Genomic DNA, 17,201 nt, shown 5'->3' with positions numbered 1-17,201 from the left:
TATATATATATATAATTAAGAAAGAGGAGGAGGTGAGAGTCATTTACTCTGAAGAATGCTGCATTTATGTTTATTTTTCTACACTCCAATATTTATAGAAAAATAATAAGTAATACAAAGTGAAATAATTTATTACGCATGTAACGTTTTGTATAAAAAACAAATAAAAGTATAATTATAAGGAAACGAAGTACAAACATGTAATCATTACTACTAAACAAACTCGGTTATTTATTTAGTTTGTATAGACGGTGGTAATATTTTTTCGATTTCAAAATATATGAAACTGGTCGCTGTTCATTCGCACTTCTGATAACCTAGTCTTTTTTGTCAAAACATATTTCAAATATCCTAATATCGAAAGGATATAGGCATGTGCAGTTCCCAGTGAGAACATAAGTATTATTTTCTGTCAAATATATTTTTCTATAAAAAAGTTCTTCAAAATTTGAAGATGCGGGATAATAATTTGCTTATGTGGACTATTTGAACTCTATTGTTGTAATTAGGTTTCAGAAAATACACCATTAGATTCACTTTTAAGACTCTGGATTTTTTTTTACACAGGAAGCATCACTTATCAAGGCCTGGAAACCACTCGAGGATAAGCGTAAATGGGTATACATTAGTCAATATGAGTATAGCGTAGTTTACATAAGCAGTGAAAATTGTGTAAATTGAATTACTTAGGGGGACGGTTCATCAAGAACTTGTTTACGTTGGATTTGAAGACAATCAGATTGTAGTCAGCTGGAAAGCAGGAATTCAAAAAGTGAGTTCGACGGGCGTGCAATTCTAAGAAAGAAGCTTTGTTTATGGAATCTACATTTAGGAGTAGGCACAGATAATTAGTGTAGGAAGTTATTGATGGTGGATTTGGCTATACGAGTGTGTTTCGTGAAAGTTTGGCGAGGGAGGGAAGATTGATTGAAGGCCAGCTGAACAATTTCCATTAAAATAACAATAAAGCAGAGAGGGGCTCGCAACGTTTCTTTTGTTGAAAAGTGGTTGTAGGGAATATTTTGAACTCTGTCAGGCAGGATAAGCTGTTTCTAGCAGCTGCTGCCCAGATGTGGCAGCACTACTCCATCGTTGGCCGTACCTGGCTTTTATATAGGTAAAGAATTGCACCAGGAGTGAGATATCTACTGGAGCGGTAGAAGTATCCAACTGGCAATAGATTTGGAATACGTGTTCCATAAAAGACCAGGAGTAAAGGTAAAACCAGAACATGAATCCTATCTCGTGGCGTAGACCGTTATGCTATACTCTATCAAAGGCATTGGGTATGCCAAGAGAAATTGCCCTAGAGAGGAAGCCTCCGTCGAGGGATTCGGTAATCCTATGAGATATAATTTAAAGCACGTCGATTGTAGATCTAGCAGAACGGAAAACGTCACTAAGAAGGTTATTTGCATCCGATGCCAGGCAGGCACAATAGCGTAGATGATGTAAAGATAGAAACTTTGTTTTAGATGCATTAGAAGTAACCAGCTAACATGTTCTCATTATACCACATGATCGAGATCAGAGAGAGCGAATCAGAGATAACTGTGTCGTTTACGGTCTTTGATGTGCTACCAAAGATTGTAGTGTAGTCAGCATAAATGTCTACGAATGATGTATGGATGTGATTTGGACGATAATTAATGTACATCAGGAAGAAAGTTTATCCTGGGATGGACCCCTGAGGGACTTCAGCATTAATATTGAGAGCTTCTGATTGCTGCCCACCAACAACTACTCTAATGAACCTATCAGAAATAAATGATTTAATAATTGAGAAGACATTTCCAGAGACACCATAGCTGGAAATCTTGTGGTGTAGACCTTTATGCCATACTATATCAAACTCATTTGGTATGTCAAGAGAAATTGCCCTAAAGAGGAAGCCTCCGTCGAGGGTTTCGCTGATCCTATGAGATATAATAGTAAGCACGTCGATTGTAGATCTAGCAGAACTGAAACCATATTGCACGTCACTAAGAAAGTTGATTTTGCTGAGATGATTGACTATTTCTCTATCTAACACAGATTTCCGCAGCTTACTCATGATGCACAGGAGGTATGTACTGAGAGGGAGATTAGCGATCACATGAATTCTTAAATAAAAGGCATACTGATGAGACTTTCCAGGGTGTTGGGAAGTATTTCTCTTAAAGACAACGTTTAAATAACTCATGAGTATAGCCGTTTGTTCTGGTTGAAGATTTTTTAGCACTATAATTGGAATGCCGTCATATCATGTTGCTTTACTGGAATCATGGTTTTAGATTAGCTTGGTAACATCACATACATATATTTGTACGTCGCATTGCATGTTTTAAGATATACAAAGGATAGTGGGGTTTTGAGGCGTTGGTCGTAAAGAGTGTAATTAGCTGCAAAGATCATGGCAAAGAGTTTTGCTTTGTCTGATTCTTACGAAATTACCTCAGGTCTATCGATGATAGCTGGGATAGAGCACATGTTTCTGTTCAGGATTCTGTTTGCTATTTGCCAAACCTTATGGGTCCATATCCCTTCTCAGCTTCTTTGGACTTGACGGACTGAGCATACAACACTCTCGCATTCTTTATGACTATTTTACAGACGTTGCTGGCAGACTTTAGTCTCAATACATCTATTACGTTGGAAGCAATGAGAAAAGTGATTTCTACGTGCAATGGCAGCAGCACGTTCTGGAGAGAATTACGGTTGACTGTTAGGTTTTTGCTGGAAAGTTTCGAGGGTGTGAAGCGGTCTATACCTACAATTAATGATTCCGTAATATATGATACAATAGCGGACACATTCTGCTTAAACATGAAACACAGAGATAGATTTGATATAAATGTTCGCAAGCTATCCCATGCACTCCTGACATTAGACTTCGTAGCAGATGTAAATCTCATTAAATTCACAGAGCTGTTTAGTTTTATTTTTTGTTTGCCGTAAATATCTTCTGATTTTTCAAACTATTCTTTAAGCAATATGATTATCACCACTGCTGTTTCGGATTTGTCAGCTCATATTATAGAGCATCCATAAACATTGGAAAATATTTGAAATGATCTAGTCTCTATGTATCAAATCCTTATTTCATACGCTTATTAAATCTAGTTACTCTTGTTCATAGTGCAATGGCACAACATGACTGTCTTTCCCTCTTTTTTCGTTCTTTCTCTCTCTCTTTCTTTATATATAGATAATAAAAATATAATATTTATCACATGAAAACTCGATGGGCGTTGTATTCTGAGAAATGAGCCTTGTTATTTGAAATGGAATGCCAACGTTATATATATATATATGTATATAATATGATACAGGGTAAAACTATAACTTTATCTCCCTAAAAACAATATTAGTACATTATTTTAAAACTATTATTGAAGAAAACAATCTAGGTAGTTTGATTTTGTAGCAGAGCTTGCATTTATTCAATGCAGAGGCCTTCAGACTCAATCACCCCTTCGATACAAGTCCGGAACCGGGAACATGTTCTTTCTACCAGCGCTTCGGTGCCTCGGCCATGGCGGTGATCAGACTGACTTTTGTGTTTTTAGGGGTCATCTTGGTGATGTTCTCGTAGTATGACTAAATGAAGTATTCCAGTGGGTTCATGTCGGGGCTAGTGAAAGAAGGGTACACAATCGTAGCACTTTTTCTGACGTTAAATCTGAGTATCTTTGCACATGATGACCTGCTGCCACATCCAGGGTTTGAGAACTCCATGATTGCACCAGGGGATCACTACATCTTCCAGCACAGCCAAGTACACATTAGTGTTGCCTTTCAAGCAAGCTTCAAATATGTAAGTTAGCATGGGTTGGCCTTGCACAAAAAGACCATAACCGTAGCCTGAAAACATTGCTTTCATTAGCCTGGGGGCGTCTGTAATCCGTATCTGCATTTTTAGGATGCTGGCAATGATCTTGCTCTCATAACTAGGATAAAGAACATGTGTTTTTCAGCAGCGCATCTCTGATCTCATTTGTTGAATATTTTGTCATTTTCAAATGCGATAGAAGGCTCCTATCGCTCTTGGTATTTGGAGGCCATTAGGTTACAAGTGTATCGTCTACATCAAAAAAGCAACTGGTTTTCACCAACGGAAATGGAGTTATATCGTGTTTTTCTAAAGCGACTATTTTATTTTTCATCTTGTATAAAATATGAGAAGAATGTGGTCATTTGCTTGAACCATACTGTTTTGTGTGAAAGGAGTTTTGCTTGAAGTATTTTATAATGCAGCGTTTGGAAAAGAGTAAACACTAGTCATTTTATAAAAATGAAAAGAATGGACACTAGTCAGTTTATAAAAATGAAAAGAGGAGACTCTAGTCATTTTATAAAAATGACACTATTGAAGCAATTTCAATAATTGTCAATTAAAATATTTTTATTTCCCAACATAATGTGTCTGGCACCATGGTTAATATTGATATCTTAAGATGTTATGGAAATAAAATCTTATAATACAGAGCAGCTATAAAAGCTTATGCAGCTGTTCGGACAAAGCTTTCATTTGTCTATTTTTCCATGTTTATTTTTTGTATTGGTGACTAGAAGTCAGGTCACGCGTAGCCGACAGTTGCGCAGTCAAGCAGTCAAATCAATTTCCAAGATTTGTGTTGTGATGTATACTTGATCATTATTTTCTTTATTGAATGAGACACAATCAGTTTTGCAAGGATTTTTTTGATATGGTTCGCTTTAAATCCGTAAAAAAGTATACTTATCTCAGTCTTGCGTGTGTATTCTATACCTCTTTTTAAGCATTTACCACCATTTCAGTAAGCAAGAACCGAATCGCTCCCTCTCAAATTATTATATTAATGCCGTTTTTCAGGAAATTTTAAAACACATTGAGAACGTAAATGATCAGTTATCCAATACACTATAGTTTCCCTATGGACACAACTAAATATTATTGAGGGAACCATTGCAACATTTTCCCCGATTCCGATGCATTACCGATTCCGTACTAAATTCCTTATTCCGATACAATCAGTGATTTCGATTCTTTATAAATCTCTAAATATTTAACTACAGAGTTGTTATTTTCCCCGATTTCTGTAAAAAAAAAACACATGCTTAATATGCAGATATTTTCCTAAACGTACAAAATACACGTGGAGGATGATCTTTAGATTTTAGCTCTACCGGTAGTTTAAAATCAATAGAATTTATTATTTTTATAAGCGTTATTACCAGCAATGGAAGATATTACTTTAAACGAAATCAAATAAAAGAAGACGATTCAAAGAATCGGTTTGGCATCGGAAAATAGGCACTAATTTTTCGACTCCGATATCAATTCTAATATCCCCAAATTTGTCGATTTTTCCGATTCTCGATTCCGATTCTGATTAATGGGCCTAAAACTACTAAATATGTAATAGCCCCAACTCATTGATACCCATGTAATATAATAAAGTAAGCATAAGTTAATAAATATAAAACATTAAATTTCACAGAAAAATGATTAAAACAGCATAAAGGTTCGCGCTGATTACAACTAGATAAAATATAATGATCAGGTAACCTCATATCGTCATGTTAATTATTTATGATTGTCTCCATAAATGTTAAAAGGAAACGGGAAAATCGACAGAAGAGTTTTCATTTACCACCATCTCAATGATTATGATTAAAATATCCGCGCTTTTCTGTTCTCTGTTTGATATTGATAAAGAGACTTGTGCCAATAAATATCTTTCAAATTAATTTATAATTTTTGTAAAATTATCAATTTTTTTTTCTGTGGCGATATTGTACAAGGAAAACAGTGACAACAATGAACGCTGAGATTTTATATTAAATAATTTCCAAAATTGCTTTTCCAAACAAAGAATTACTCGTGTCCAATTTTATATTACAAAAAGATATGCAGTCGATTTTGACGTCTATTCACCCGGAATTAATAGGGATGTCGGTAATATTCAATAAGAATATTTAATATCGGTTGAAATATGAAATTAGTTTCGTTTTCAATTATTAAAAGAACATTATTCAGCGAAATAAGGTATACAGTTATAAATCGAATACGTTTCGCAGTTTTAATTAAATTATTCATGTCGTATTAAAATAGTAAAAAAAAATCATCGATTCGTTTTAGTTTTTCATTAGTAATTTTGGAACGGATATCATAGCAATGCATATAACTTGGCGCTGCACTAAAGACGGCATGTGAGGTAGCCTACACATATATAACATGTAGGTGTAACGAGGCAGTTGTCAGGCGGTGTAAGGGGTTGAACTGGAAAAGTTGATAGAGTTCCTATGACCGTTAGGACACCTGCGTCTCTGAGACTCGATCAGTCTACTTTAAAAAAAAAACATAATACAAAAGGTCAGCCTTTGTTGGAATTTAAGTCAAAAATAGATCATAATTTGAAAGAAAAATCTGAACAGTTAGCTTTCTCTTTGATCATGTATATTAGACGCACAGCTCTCGTAGAACAAAAAAGTTTGTGACTGCTATACTTTGTGTGTGTGTCGTTGGTCGAAAAGAATAGATTAGTAATTCCCACGATGTAAATTGCCTTGATATCTACTTAATCGATCAAATTCCACTGCCCGAGTTTGAGAGAGAAACGTTGTCGGAGTGTTTCCGTTGTAAGAATAAGATCATAAACTCGGTGCTTTTCGTCTATATAACCAAACATATATTTTACGATATTTAATAAAGTTTCCTGATTTATTCGCCAGAAAATAAACATTTCACTCACGTAGAATTTGTGTATGAAATTTATTTTTACAACGTAATCGCCGCTTATCAAGGCCCAGAGACCACTTGAGGATAAGTTGTCAAAACGACAATATCATAGTAATCGTTAGAAGTGTAAATTTAGTAAAATTAGATTACTTAAGGGAAACGGCTCATTAATAACTGTTCACATTGGACTTGAAGACGGCCATATTGTAATTACCCGGAATGCACGTAAACGGGAGAGAGTTCTACAGGTAAGCGGTTTTAAGAAAGAAGCTCTGTCTATGGAATCTACGTTTAGGTTTAGGCACACATAAAGAGTGGGGGAAATTATTGATAGAGTTTTCAGCCAAACGAGTGTTTCTAGTGAATGCTTGGCGGGGAAGGACCATAAAGCATAACAATTTTTATAAAACCACAAAAAAACATAGAAATCAAACATCGTAGAAGCACATATTCATTTAATTTAACAATTGAAAATGCAGCAAACTCAACCAAACATGTTTCGTACTTACTCTTCACTGCGTTTATACTATTAAAATTCATTTTTCTTTCGATCTGATGTATTGATTAGTTTTCGATTGTTGCATTCTTCATTAATTGTTATTTATTTCTTAAAGAAACAGAGACAAGAATGAGTAAAGGCAGAATTAAACCGTATTCAATATGAGCAGGTTGCCATCCTACATACAGTTCTGGATAATTCCAAGTAGTCACTCATTTATAATCGACAGGGCACTATAATGATTATCGCTAGTTCTGACAAAAAAAAATCTGCGTCAAGTATTATATGGCGTATATAATTCGGCTTCTCTATAGAACATCAATTAGACGCTGCAGCTGAAAACGTAATTTCTTCTTTAAGCGAAGTCGTATTTATTTTTTTTTATAATTAAAATTTCACTGATGTCAAAATGCCGATAAATATTACTTTTACCCGCTGATTGCGACGTATGTATCTTCAGAAAGTTCAATTACCGATCGCATCACCTATCAAAAAAAAAACAGAAGTGTAATTTATCAGTATACTCCTTATCTCAAAGAAAAGTACTAATTAAGAGACATAGTATTTTGGTATAACAATTCCCATTCCAGTCAAACAGTTAAGTTAATACTTGTCTTGTCTATGACAGTTACAGATGCTCATTGCACGTAGTAACCCGCATTTTTATCCTGGATGTTGTTTAATCAGTTTAATGATGATTCGTATTCAACGTTAATCACACCTTCATTAATGATTTAGGTTTGGCAGAAAATTGCCAATTCATTTCCCCGCACGCACACACACACACACACACACACACACACACGTATATATATATATATATATATATATATATATATATATATATATATATATATATATATATATATATAATCTTCTTCCTCATTTTAAAAACTGACGTGTGGCTGATTTCGCGGCGTTCATGGACGGAGATAGCATGTTGTTCGATCGATATTCTTAATGAAAAGATGTCTGCTTAGCAAATGAAAACGGACATATTTTTTTAATTACAAGAATTCATGTCAGAGTGTTGTCTATACTTAGCATAACATCAATGCTAGTCGATTTTAAATAACTGTGTCCAATAATCCAACTAAAAAATAGTTTTATCGGAGGCGATTTTATAGCATACATTAATTAGAGCACTTCCACGACTACACAGAGTAAAAATGACCTTCAGAGTCAGAGCCTATGCTCTCTTAAATACTAGCCACTGCTTTCTCTCGGTGATAAATCATATCATAATAAAGAAAACATATCTCTAATCTCGTGAATCAATGGATACTTCTTGACTGCGTTTCACGGGTTGTCTATTTTGAAGTAAGATTTACGCAAACACAAAAAAAACACATTTTCCTAACGGCTTTTTCTGCATCACACACCGAAGAAAACGAAAACGATGATGTGAAAAACATGCTTTATTTCGTTTTTCTATTAGATCTGTACCAATGGTTTACTAGAAAATACGATCCAATAATGGAATCGGAAATAAAATATTTTATAGGACGCAAACATATTTGGGGCAAAGTAACTTCCGTCAGGCGTTTACCCCTTACCAAAATTAAGACAAAAATTTACAAAATTGTTGCTATATTACAAGACAGCGATTTACACACTTTATTACATATTCAAGTACACTGACTCATCTTCCTTTTTCATTACTCTTCTTTAAGCTGTGATGATTCTCCTCACCTAATAAAGGGTGCAGCGTTACTTTGATGAACATAATCTGTAAGCCGTCCTAATAGCATTTCCATAAACTATAAAATGAAGCACACTGATACACTCAGTGTTTTCACATACGAGGGTAATAGTGGTTAACAATAGGACTCGTCCACTATCTGCGGTGAACAATCAAGAACTACTATTCTGTTAAATAATGTCTTATACACACACTTGTGTGGCTTCATCACTTTACTCGTTGCTTTCCTCTTTGTGTAACCGCCGATTAGTATCATTAATCTTCCCTTCGTCTTTATTTTCTATATAAAACGATTAAACACTATTCATTAAACACAAAATACTTTCTCATGATTTAATGTTTCATTGTGAAAGAAATTATTTTATCAAGGTAGGGGACAGAACCATTATTGCTTACTAAATATAAGTTAAACTTACTTTTTTTCTTACTGACATTTCTTAACTGTTTAAAACAGGTTGGGGAATTGGCATATCTAAATTGTTTCTAACTGTTGTCAGCCGTCTTCTCTCTCGGGACTCTAAACACAAACGGTAATAAAACGCCGTTTCACACTCAGATGTTAAGACAAGAGTTCGACGTTTGCTTCTCTGTTGTTTTTTCATGAGTGTTAGGTATTGGCAAGTATATTTCCTGATCGCTGGACACAAGTTATATTTCAGTTTGTCGCCAAACCGTACATGAAATGCTCTTCGTGACACGCTTTCAAAACTCACGCTAGTTGAACTAATCGCTAACTACGGAATAGAGCCACAATATATAACGGTACCCAAAAAATTAATCCTGGAAGGTAGAGATTCGTTGCGTGTGAAACTCCAATTCTAAATGATATATATTACTGATGAGATGATCATTAAATATAACGCTGCATTGACAAAAGCAGATAATACGCTTATGACTGAAACTTTCTTGGCAGGCTATGAAAAGGTTGCATTTGAATGTATCAAATATGATTGTTTTATTGAAATATAGTGAATAATTGTTTATAATTTTAATTGTAGTTTTTATTTATACTAATGATTATCTTACTAACAATTATGAATATTGTTCTCTTACTATCTAAGTAGAAACGAGTTTATAATGCGTAAGGCACTATTATAATCAGTTGTCACACTAGTAAAATTAAGCCACTCTTTGTCTAAATAATTACAGAGAACCTGAAAATTAGATCCCTGTTGAAATCAATATATAGTGACATGGCAATGTAAACACATCCATATCTTAGTAAGGGCTCATTTGTTTTCTTTTTATAATATGTTACAGTTGGTTATGCCTAATCGATTATCGTGTATTGGTTGGTTGTTTTTGTTTTACGGCCTATCAACATTTTTCAGGTTGTTTAATGCCGAATCCAAATATTTTGAAGAAATTTTTTATAATAGAATACATTTGTTGTTTTCAAGTCGGTTTCTATTTAACCCATAGTTGGGACCCTAATAAGTAGTACCACTCCGGGTCGGAGTGGACCTGGGAGCAATGGCAATTAAAGGGTGGCCCCACACTCCCTAAGCCCGCAAGCTGGGACCTCATCATTGGATATAGTTTAATGGTCATATCCAGGAACTATAGTTTTTTGATTCATAGAAAAAACATATTACTTGTAATTTCAACAATTATGTAAGTAAGGTTCCTTTTAATTAACATTATAAAATTTTTCGCAGACAGAGAAAAATATGACAATTTTGTGATGCTACTACTACTACTCCTACTCCTCCTCCTCCTCCTACTACTACTACTACTACTGCTACTGCTACTGCTACTACTACTACTGCTACTACTGCTACTACGCCGGAAACACTTATTAAAAAAATAACACTTTAAAGTTATATCACTTAAACTACTAATATTATTTTTATTTGTTGGGATGGTTTTCAACAAACACAGATGCACTAACTTTCTCCATTAGATCATTCTTTATTGAAAATACTGATATTCATTGACTATAAATCCATCGTACTCTACCACTGGGTGTTTAATCCTTTTTCACCTATATTATTGCAACTGCGTTTGGTATCATGATTTCTGTTTCTAACAGGCCATTTTTAACAGAAGAGACGTTGCTAATCTTTTTTAACCGTGTCTATGATTATTTCCATCAAATGTTTAAATATGTCAGACAAAATCATCAAAAGATATTTACGGCAAGGATCGTTAGTCGCAACCATCTTCTATGAACTTTTTCTGTTGATTCTCTTAAATTACTACACATTTGTCGCTTTCTGTGTTTTCTGTTGAAGATGACCGTTATAAAGACTTTACTTACCAATCAGTGCTTCTGAATTTGATAGAAGGGTATTAAAGTTAATTCATCCCAAAATTTTGATTGGATAATAGAATATATAACCTAATGTTCATATTTTATCTTTTTATTAACAGCACTATTAATGTCATACAGGGTGCGTCAGAAATATCCCCTAACTTTTCACGCGACCTTCCTTGTCTCGCGCTTGTGCAGTTTCTGAGAAATCATTAATTTGTATGGATGGAACTGCATATAAGTGTGTAGAATTTTTCTGTTTGATCAGACAATCAATGAAAAGCCATGTTTACGAGGTAAACGTGTACGTGTAGCATGGTCGTCTTGAGGGAGCGATTTGCTCTCCATTAGTGAGGTTGAGATCCCCCTGAGGGAGATCAGACAAATACGCTAAGATTGTCTAACTGAATACCGGACAAAGGCGGGTATTAAAATACTTGAAATAAACAGATATATTTTTTATTGTTAAAACCAGACATGTGTTTTGTTGATTGAGAATGAAGAAACCGGAAATGTCAGAGCAATGTGGAGATGAAGCCAAACATATCGTGGCCTCGAGGACACCTGTTTCAGACGAGGGATTTCTGAATGACGGGGTTAACCTCTTCAGGTCGTGTGAAAATGATTTCATTTGGATCTCAGATTGCAAAATTCTAGTCGTAGTGATGAGTTGTACACACGCAATTCGGGTCTGGAATTCCTCAGGAAACGTAACCCTGATTAATTGCGTGGATCGTCTGACCCACTCTGTGAACCTTCAATAAAACGCCAATACCCGCTCGAAACAGACAGATTTGCGCCGAATCTCGAGAAGAAACATCTCCTAAAAACGCCGGACGACCCCCACTCCGACATCTTGACCAGCAATCCAGAAACGAGAAAGAGAGATTTGTGAACCTTAAAATGTTTTGGTGACTAAACGATGTGCATATGTAAAAAAGATCTGTAACTTTTGGGAAATTAACTTTTAGTAATTAGAAAACGCTGATTTTGTCTGCTTTGTCTTTCCAGTGCGCATGTAAGCCTTGCTATTGGCTTTTAAATAGAATTTAACACCGAGACGTTGAGAATTCATGTAGAGATCTCACGGTAGACTTGGCATTACGAACCACAGTTTCAGAAAAAGTTAAAGGTCAGTTCTTGACCGAAAGTACGGGAGACCCGCCACATAAAAAAATCCTAGAACTCGAATACTGTCTGACGTTCAAGAGCTTCGAGAACTTCAAGGTTACCTTCTTTTAAGTGACGAACCTGTAGCTCTGCACTTTGAAGGCCATAGCCGTATTGAGGTTTTATCTGGAACAACATCATGCCGTTCTAACATGTAAGAACTTAGAAAGCTCTCTTTGTTGCAGTTACAGATTTACCATTTTTCAAAAACATTCATACAATAAAATAACGATAGGCACCAGTCGAAACGATATAGCTTGATGTGGGTACTTAAAATCATTGCAAGTTATTAGATAAATTAAAACATCATTGACAATTGCATAATTTAAGTAGCAACATAATGTTGAATACTAAAAATATATGCGATATTCTTGCTGCACGCTGTATAAATATCCAATTTTACGTATAAATCTATAGCTTTGGGACATGTACTCCTATTCGAATCTATTTGAGTTTAATACGTATACTTTATTTTATCATATATGTATATATGCAAGTGTTTCGTTGATTGGTTGATTGGTTGTTTTTGTCTTACGGCATATCAACTTTTTTCAGATTATTTAATGCCGAATCCAGTTATTTTGAGAAACACTTTTTTAATATAGTATATTTGTTTTGTTTTTATTAAGTCGGTTTCTCTTTAACCCATAGTTGGGATCCTAACAGGTACTACCACTCTGGATCAGAGTGGACCTGGGAGCAATGACAATTAAAGGGTGGCTCCCCACTCCTCAAATCTCGCAAGGTGGGGTCTCACCATCAGATATAGTTTAATGTCATATCCAGGACCTATATACAAGTGTCTATATTCTTATAATACATTTATATTTGTATGTAAGCACAGTGTATGTGTATATATGTACATGTGCATATATTTGGTACATATTTTACTTGCTTGTAAACTAAACTTTCATACATTTTATTTCAGTTGAAAAAATTTAAAATGTATCTCGGTGTTATATATGTTTATTACTTTAGGGTTTATCTATATTTTCTGATTAAAAAATTTGAGATTTGTCTCACTTTTTAGACAAATTAAGTGTCTTACAAATTTTATGCGTTTATTTTACGCAATCTGACAAAAATAATATTTTTTACTCATTAAATTTTCTTTTTTCGAAAATCTACTCGAAAAATAAATTGTACATTTCGTAGCTATTTTCCACATTGCAGTCAAAAATATAGTTTATTGCTTATTCTATTTTTAATCGCATCCGTTTAACGCAATTATTATAGTTTTCCCTGTAACTTAAAAAAAAGCCCAAAACATAAGTGATGAGAGAAAATTACCGTGTACATTTCTGATGGTATTTTTATGATGAAAATAAAACTTCTTTTTTTGTTTAACGTTTAAATTCTGACCGAACAATCAATCTAAAATAAAATAATTCCTGGCTGAAAACTGTTACAATTTAAACTTTGTTATTCTCAGCACCACATTTGCAGGAAATTGTATCAAAAACAATTCGGCCAACATTGTCGAATGTGTATAAACTATTTTTCGTAATTATGTTGTTGCATAATTTCTTCAGGTCTCCTAACTTTATTGATAGTTCCCTGCAAGCGTCTTAAGCAATACAAACATTGTTTTATTTTTTTTATTCACGTTCAATATCCACAAGCGAACAGACGCCTATGAAAATAAAAACATTAACCAGATTAGGATACATGTGTGCGGTATTGATTTCATATCATTATATTTTCACGATCTTTATTATTAATATGTACAATAAAACCTAAGTTTACAAAAACAGAAATCGCGACTTAAAATTGGCGGTAATATTTTTTATTTGAGTCCGAGTCCACAATTTTTCCTTCAAATCGCACTTGCGAAGTGATTCTACATTGCTATTACTATTGTTGCATTACTATATATTATGCTGTGTCGGCGTAATAAGTATCACAACTTTATTACCTCGCCTCCACGTAACGTCCGTCATTCACGATTATAGTTCTCGCGTTTTCGCGTTCAAGCAAATATCGGCGTTTTACTCATTCAGAGCATATTGTTCAAGATTAACGCTGTAACGTACCTCTTACAGAACACATTTGAAATTTTAAATATTATCAGTTTACATAAAATGTAACCCATGAATTAAACAAGTTTTAGCACAAATTAAACAAGTTTGCTTTTATTAAAATCGTTGTGTTCGGTTGAAAAGAAAAGTTCTTACCTAATTTTGAATTTTGATTTTAAATGTTGCATTTCCGATGAGAATTTTTTTTGTGAGTATACGTTTACTTTCTATATAATTTTTAAAGAGCTTATCGTTTAAATTAGAATCGTTTTTAAATAATTGTATGTTCTTTTCAGAACGTTAAATACAAGATGGAACAAAATCAAATTCGCACAGTTTTCTTATGTCAATTCGAGCTAGGGTGAAATACTGCTGAAACAACTCGCGATATCAACGAGGCGTTTGGCTCAGGATCAACAACTGAACGTAGTGCAGGATGGTGGTTAAGGAAATTTTTCGACAACAATAAGAGTCGTTATATCATGAGCGTAGTGGTCGGCCATCGGATGATGACAGCAATCAATCAAGAGAATTAGTCGGAGCCAATCCACGCACAACTGTTCGAGGACCTGATTCTGATTTGGAGGTAAGTTATACGACGATTTGCAGCACATTGAGAGAGATGAGAAAAAAAAGCTTGATAAATGCGGGCATCACGCATTAAACGACATCTAATGAAGGGATATACTCCCTTCTTTTATGCAAGAACAACATTTTTTCTGGGCGGATTTTTATTTTCCATGAAAAGTGTGTTCTTAACAACAACCGGCGACGTTCAGGCCAGTTGTTAAACGCCGACGAAGCTCCACGGCACTTTCCGAAGCCGGGGATCCATCAAATGAAAGTCATGTTAACTTTATAATGTTCTACGATTGGTCTAGTCCATTACAGGTTTTTGGATGCAGGATAAACCATTACAGCGTAAAGTACTGCCAACAAATGGATAAAATACATTAGAAAATTCGACAACAACATCATAAATCAACAGAAAAGGCTCACTTCTTGACCACGACAATGGCCGACCACTCGTTGCTAAATCTTACCCGCGGTAGTTGAATGATTTAGCTACGAAACTCTGCCTCATCCCCCATACTTTCCAGCTATCTCATCTTCTGCTTACAATTTTTTCAAACTCGAAAACTGTCTACTTTAAAAATGCTTAAAAAATCCGAGCGATATCAGAGACGGCTGCAGTGACTTCCTCGCAACCAGAATGTAACATTACTGGCTTTAATAAACGGGCTTTTATTTGACAAAAGTATGTTGATTCTTATAGTGCTTATTTCGATTATTTTTTTTTCTTACGACGAGACATTTTCATTTCATTACAAAGTTTAAACCCGCGAGAACTTTGCTGTTAAACTGGAAATATTTCTTAAAAAAACACGTTTTGTGCATAAAAAAAAAGAAATTAATAATATTTAAAGGTTGATTTTATTTCATAAACATCAAAATATTTTTTGGAACTAAATAATATCTATATTAGATTTAATCATCATGCGAGGTCATAGGCATAATCAAATACGTTTTGAACACAATAATAAAGTTAAGATCATGTAAAATCCTGTTTATATGCAGTGTTTTATTAATATCCAGCAAAAGAAGTGCTCCAGGACAGGCTGTTTACTAATTTCCTTTATGTGAAAAAATCACCTTTCTTCTGTATTTTCTACTAATATAATTGTTAATTTACCTCCAATATAATTTGAAACGAACGGTGTGTCTTATAATTTGTTCATATTTGAAAACTCACAAAGTTTAAGAAATATTAGTTATTTTTTATACTAAATTATTCATAGCTGTAACCAAACAAATTGGGATAGTGTATCGAAAGTTTGTTCATGTCTATATAAAATGTCTATATAAAATGGAAACAGACTTAAAAAAATAAAGGAATGTTAATCCTGAACTTATCTCCCTGATTCATAATCTATATAATACAACCAATATTCTGTTTTAACTCATCATATATATATATATATATATATATATATATATATATATATATATATATATATATATACATACATATATATATATATATATTTGTGAACACTAGAATATTTCAATTAAAAGTCAAATATAAACAGGTAAAATTTTAGAAGAATAAAAGGCGTATCAAATGAGGAATAGGTTGATTAAACAGCTACATTTAATTTAGATTCAATTTGCAATTTTGAGCTACCAATATATAAATGTATGTATGTTTGTATGTCTGCCCAAAACTTTTGATAGAGGCAACGGATTTTCACAAGATCAATACTGTATTGAAGTTCGCCGTTTTGGACGACAAATACCGAACAATTGGCAAAAAATTAATTTCTTCACTCTCAACTGGGCACTTTTCTACAGGCATGGGTCGCTTTTTCACCGATATTTTCAAAAGTCCTCCTCTCTTTAAGACTAAATTTATAACTATATCACTTCCAGTTTGGCGATAGCTGTAACATCAAATCCGTCACGTTTTTCTCGTTCGTTTCCTCCGTCGCCGTACGGGTTCGAGCCTGCTTTCCTACTGCCATTTTCTTTTTTGCTCAGCACACACATCCAAACACTCCGGCAACGCCAGGCACCCATGCTAGTGAATATATATATATATATATATATATATATATATATATATATATATATACACTTCAGACTAAAATTATCTAACAATCAACTGGTATGTAAGCCTATGATTATAAGTTTTACAAAATATTATTGCTAGTAATATTCTATAAGTACTATTCCACCTAAATAATAAATGCTCGATATACAAGATAGAGCAAATAAATCAAATGTTAGTCATTCAATACATTTTCCAAAAATATTACGTGATATGTTTTAATTTCAAATCAACATATTTTTATTAT

This window comes from Euprymna scolopes, chromosome 31 (genome assembly GCF_053919585.1).
Source record: "Euprymna scolopes isolate OS-2025 chromosome 31, ASM5391958v1, whole genome shotgun sequence".
Classification (NCBI taxonomy): Eukaryota; Metazoa; Mollusca; class Cephalopoda; order Sepiida; family Sepiolidae; genus Euprymna; species Euprymna scolopes.
The sequence above is the reverse complement of the archived record's forward strand: the minus strand, read 5'-3'. Positions refer to the sequence as shown.